The sequence below is a fragment of the Lactuca serriola genome, chromosome 5 (assembly GCF_051521515.1).
Source record: "Lactuca serriola cultivar US96UC23 chromosome 5, Lser_US96UC23_V15, whole genome shotgun sequence".
Lineage (NCBI taxonomy): Eukaryota > Viridiplantae > Streptophyta > Magnoliopsida > Asterales > Asteraceae > Lactuca > Lactuca serriola.
In genome coordinates this window covers 81,869,748-81,875,845 of record NC_136412.1, presented here as the reverse complement: position 1 = coordinate 81,875,845, position 6,098 = coordinate 81,869,748, and the positions used below count along the sequence as shown (strand labels likewise).

At 36.3% G+C, this 6,098-nt stretch overlaps 1 long non-coding RNA gene across 1 annotated transcript; it reads left to right on the top strand.

Annotated features, from left to right (window-relative positions):
• Nucleotides 1–1,139: 1,139 nt before the first annotated feature.
• LOC145050674 (uncharacterized) lies at nucleotides 1,140–2,682 on the top strand. Its single transcript, XR_013683428.1, has 6 exons — nucleotides 1,140–1,668; nucleotides 1,752–1,829; nucleotides 1,921–2,001; nucleotides 2,087–2,139; nucleotides 2,232–2,274; nucleotides 2,503–2,682. It is a non-coding gene; the product is annotated as an uncharacterized LOC145050674 (long non-coding RNA).
• Nucleotides 2,683–6,098: the final 3,416 nt, after the last annotated feature.

Genomic DNA, 6,098 nt, shown 5'->3' with positions numbered 1-6,098 from the left:
TAAATCATTTTTCCTCATACATTTTCCATGGTGCTTTCTGATTCTTTGATTTAGATAAATCTTGATGAAGAACAACTTGATGAAATAAATGAAAAGGATTTTGTTGCTTCACCAATTCTTGTTGAAGATATTGCAACTATGGAGGAAGTAGATTTAGTTTCTTTATTTGATATTGTTGTATCTTACATCCATCTCTTCCTTTATAACATTTTATTTCTTAAAATATCTTCAGGTTGTTTGATCAAATAAGTCATTTATGGAGGCTTCTGTTGATGCATCATTTTAAAAGGGAATGTTGGAACACACAACTGCAGCTCTTCAGCAAACCGAGTCAACTCATTTTTGTTCTGTGATGAATTATATTGACTCAATCGACGCGTATGGTCCCATCTGGTAAATGTCTAAACTACCCCTTCACCCTTGGTACATGTTTATCTCTCTCTCTCTCTTTCTGTCTCTGTATATATCTTTCACATTTTCTGTAATGTGAAAGGTTGCTTGGTAATTAAGTACTCAGATTAAAATATTTGGCAGGGCTATTAAAGACGAAACTAGAAATGAACCTCGAGCACTTGTTATATAAACCATGAAAATTAAGTTAACAAATACTTGTTCAGGTGAATGGTTTGTTATCTTCTTTAGAGATTGATAATCATGAAGGGTTGGCTAGGGAGCACATGCCTGGTAGATACGCAGAGCTGGATCAGTATTGGGGGAGTCGCAAGTCATGGGGCCCCGTGCAGAGCTGGGCTGATGAATTTTCCCAACAATACAGTGGGGACCTGAATGTTTGGGCTTTATCCTTAATCCTTTGAATGACAAATTGGTGCTGGGGGTTGGGCTTCTGAATTCCAGCATATCAGTGAGCTCTTTCACTTCAGTAATTAAAATAATAGTTGAATGTTGACTTACTATTAATTAATATGTTATTGAGGCTAACCAGGTCAGGTTTATAAAAGGTATTTCACATAAGATATCATATTATTATAGTAAATTGATGAGAGGACTATGTGATTGGTAATGCCTTACTGGATGGATGAATTAGTTGCATCACATGTTCCATGTTTATAATAATATTAAGTAGATTCATGGATTCTGGTTTCAGTAAGTGGAGATTTCTTTTCTCTTTGCAGTTGAAGAAAGAACATAGCAAGTATGAAGCATACAGTCAAGAAATCAACAAGAGTAGGATTTAGTGCTTAAAGATGATACTTCCAAGTTCAGGGAATCTAAAAATTCTCCTTCTCATCGTGCTTCAGTTCTTAAAGATGATAGCTTATCTTCTTCAAATGATGTTTCCAGTAACAAGAGTAGGATTTCCCACATATCCAAATCTAGGGAAATAAGTGCATCACCAAAAGCTCCGGAAACCAGTAGTAGACATGCATCTTATGCTACAAAGCCTGTGAAAGTGGATGATGATAGCCATAGGGATAGGGCCACCGTTTCTTCACCCAAACTCACAGAAACTTGTCGTATTAGAAGTGGATCCAAGACATCAAAATCAAAAGTTGTTGACCAGGTCAAGCCCTCTAAGTCACTAGAGGGATATGCTTTCAAGGTCTGACTTGGAACCTTTCTTGTTTTATAAGAGGTGGAAGGAGGGTGGAGATTTCAATCTTTGATATCGTTGTGGGTGATGTCATAACTCTTAAAATCGGGGACCAAGTAATATATTTCTCATTTCTATTTATTACCACATTTTAATTATATCCATTTTTGCCCTTGTTTAACCTTCTTCTATAAACCAGGTACCAGCTGATGGGGTTTTGATTTCTGGTCACTCACTTTCAGTTGATGAATCAAGTATGATTGGCGAGAGTAAAATTGTAAGTTTTTATAAAATTTAGTTGCCTTGTGTTTTTTCTGAAATTTTTTTAGGGTATATAAAGAAATTTTTTATTTTTATAAATGTAACAGGTTCATAAAGATCATAAATCACCAATTTTAATGTCAGGGTGTAAGGTGGCAGATGGAGCAATCAATATTTTCACTATTGCAGTATGTATTTAGCAATTAGTGTTTACTTCATGTATTTTTATTAAGTTTCGTTTTTTGCCCTTCTTCTAATTTGATGAATCTTTAGGTCACGATTGTTGTTGTTGCGGTTCTAGGACTTCCATTAGCTGTCACATTAACGTAAGTTGAACCTTTTCTTATAATTATTAATCCATTTCTTTTAAATGAGTTTTTGATTAATAAAATATAAATCATGTTGCTCATAATTGCAGGCTGGCATACTCGATGCGAAAAATGATGTCGGATATAGCGTTGGTAAGTTTTATAATTTTGTTTACTATAAATCTCTCGGGGGCATTTTGGTAATTTTTGTAAGTTTTATAATTTTGTTGCGACTATTTAGTCCACATAAAACAACTTTGATGTTTGTTATTCGTGATAAAACAAGGGTAAGTTATATTGTGCAACACTTGTTTTTAAAGAATGAAGAAGTTGGATAGCATTTGATGTAATTATCCTTTTGTATTTGTGTTGTGTTTACAGGGTTGATGAAAGCGAATAGCTCTCGAGTTAGAAGTGGAAAAGAAAGCTCAAGCCGAAAGAGATAAGATGCTGAAAATGCAAGTGTTGTATTCTTCATTTCAATTGTTAGTATGAAACATAGAGTAGATTAGATGAATGCAAATTTATATATTGTAAGAAATAGAATTGTATGACATTAAAGTTTATTCAATGGATTGTATTTTTTTTTTGTATATGGTATTTTATTTCTATTATGACACATTAAATGCAAATTTAATTTAAAAATTAATAAATATATATATATATATATATATATATATATATATATATATATATATATATATATATATTTTTAAATATTTAAATTTACGATACGCAAGAATGTGTGTCATCTTCATTTATGACATGGCCTTTCTTGACAGGGGTTTTCTTGATACGCATTGCGTGTCATTAACACGCGCGTCGTAAGGTTACGACACGCGAATGCGTGTTGTCTTCCTTTATGACAGGGCCTTCCTTGATACGCATTGCGTGTTGTAAACACCCGTCGTAAATGCGCGTCGTCTCTCTTTATGACAGGGCCTTCCTTGACGCGCATTTGCGCGTCGTCTGAGCCTTTTACGACGCGCAATGAGCGTCGTAAAAGGTTGTTTTTCTAGTAGTGTGATTTCCTGGAACATACAAGTAATTTTGAAAGAGTAGATCAGCATTTAAGCTGGTGAGTTTCATAAGTATTTAAATGACAATGTTTGAATGAAATGAAATGTTTTGTCTTTGTTTGTTTGTGTTTAGAAAATCCTATATTTTCTACTAGTATAATAGTAGCCTTCACTCAAGACCAATGTTTGTTTCTAAAATGTATGTAAGTGTAAAATAACCAATGAATTTGAAAACCTTGTAAATCAATGCATTTTTAATACCCCTTGTGAGTTTTATAACCATACTATTGACTCAGAATGCCTATACACAACGTTCTTCAGGCGTTGGAATGTTATGACGTTTGTCACCCCAAACGGTGGACTGTAGCTAACAGTCAGGGCGCGGGTTGTCAAGCCCGTATAGATCTATACACAAACACCACGCTCCCCTTCCAAGGGATTCTGGTATATAATACAGGACTTGAAATGTGTACTCGAACGTACATGAAGTTAGTGTCTCACAAAACCGTGGTATAAAAACATATCTACTTGTTAAAATGTTACGTTTGTTCTTGTATACGAAAGTAAACTTCTTGAAATTTATGTTTCTAGTACATAAGAGTTAGAAATTTGTTCGTAAAACTATACCTATTATAATTTTCTAAAAGTGTGTCTTGTTTGTTTAGAAATACCTAGAAAAGGAATCACTTGTTTATGAAAGCATAGATTTTTGGTGTAGAGTCTAAGATAGACAAGAATAATCTAAGAAAATTTTAGTTTATACATGCATTACAACAAATTTATATTTCAAAAGATAAAATGCTATTTTAACATATGTTATATATATGAAAGTTCCTTAAAGGTTTATAAATCGCATGTGATTTGGATATATAACAGCATATAAAAGAGTTTCTTTATGTAACACACGATAATACTCGTTTGTTTTACTTGTAATCCCCCCCTTGAAAGCATATAAAAGAATTTATAGAATATTTAAAAGGTAAATTAAGGGGTATGAACTCACTTGAAAGTTTGAAGATAGCGAGATGGAAAACCGGGCAGAGTTTCGTCTCGGGAAACGGATTTTCCTCGGGATTCTCGGGAATCTCGGGAGTAAAATCAACCCTCGGGACTTGAGCAAAAAGACCAGAGCTTCGGGTTTGAACGGGCACGGAAAACGAGGCAAGATTGTGAGAGAGAGGAGAGAAATGAGCCCTTTTCTCGGAAGCCCTCGCATCCTATTTATAGGAAGGATGAACTGCCTCGGTACGCGGGGCGTACGCTCGTACGCAGCACGTACGCGTACGTCATACATGACCGAAGCCTCGACTGCCTCGGCTTCGGATGGGACGGGTTGCTGGGGAGGCGGGTCGGATGGGACGGCGGGTCGGATGGGACAGCGGGTCGGACGGGTCGGACGCTTCGGACGGGTCGGACGCCTCGGATAGGGCGACGTGGACGATCAGAGGCCAAGTCTCTCGGGTACGCAGCGCGTACCTCGGATGAGGACGCTGACTCCTCTTCGGATAAGGTCCGAATTTTGAATTAAATAAATATATAATTTATTTAATAAACTTCAAAAATTCATATCTTCTTCATACGAACTCCGTTTTCGATGGTCTTTATATCCACGCGTAGGTGAGACTACGCTCTACAACTTTCGTTTAGACTCTGTCGGCAAATTCCGAAATTATTTTTTTTATTATTTATTTTAAACTCATCGTGTTTAAGGAATTTCTTTGAAAATTCATAACTTCTTTATTTGATGTCGGTTTTTGCCAGACTTTTTACCGCTGGAATACCATTGTCGAGACCTTCGATTCTCGTTTAGGTCATTCCGGCCAAAATTCGCTCGATCTCCGATTCGAGTTTTTAGCTGTCTGTTGCTAAGCCGAACTTGGAAAAATCATAACTTCGCTATATGAAGTCGGATTTGGGCGTTCTTTTCACGTACGATCATGGTTCAAAGACATTTAAACATAGAAGGAAATTAAATAGAACTATTTGTACATTTTATTATGAAAGTAAATTTTATTACTCAAAAGTGGTTACAATACTTGACCCTTTTTGGTCATTACAAAGAGTTGAAATATCGGGTTGTCACAGCTTTAGAGTATTGCAATGGATTTTTAGCAATTTGAATTGCAACTTCGTTCTCACGGAAAATAGGGGTCTCTTGAAAGTTCAAACCGTAATCCAACAACTGTTGTTGGATCCTTATGACTTGAGAACAACAAGAACTATGACATATTCTACCTCCGTCATTGAGTTTGAGACTGTATGTTGTTTCTAGCACTGCCATGACACCAGCTGATCTCCTAGAAACTGACATCCCCCAGAAGTTGATTTCTTATCAAGATTACAAGCTCTATAATTACTGTCAGCAAAAGCATATAAATCAAATTCAGAATTTTTTCAGGTACCAAAGACCCAATTTTGGGTTGCTTTTGATATACAGAAAAATTCTTTTGTTATCAATTAAATGGAAAAGCTTAGGATTAGCCTGGTAACGTGCAGATTGACAGACTGCGAACATGATGTCTGGCCTGCTCGCGGTCAGATACATCAACGATCTGATTAATGATCTATATTCATTTTGATCTACGGAAGTGCCTTTAGGATCTAGAGTCAACATGGGTCGCTCGACCATCGGCGTCAAGGCAGGTTTTGCATCTCTGAACCCGACCTTCTCTAGAATATCATCAACATACTTGACTTGATGGAGTAGGATTCCAGATGAATTTTTTTTAGACTGAAGCCCCATAAACATGGTCATCTCCCCCAGAGAACTCATATCGAACCTCTTCTTTATCACAACTTCAAACTCCTTACACAGCCGTGGACTCATTGGCCCGGATATAATGCCAACGACGTATATTTACACAAGAATCTGATTGGTACCAACATGCTTAATGAATAGATTTTGATTGATGGTCTCCCGTGTATATCGATGCTCGAGTAAGTGCTTCGTAAGATTTT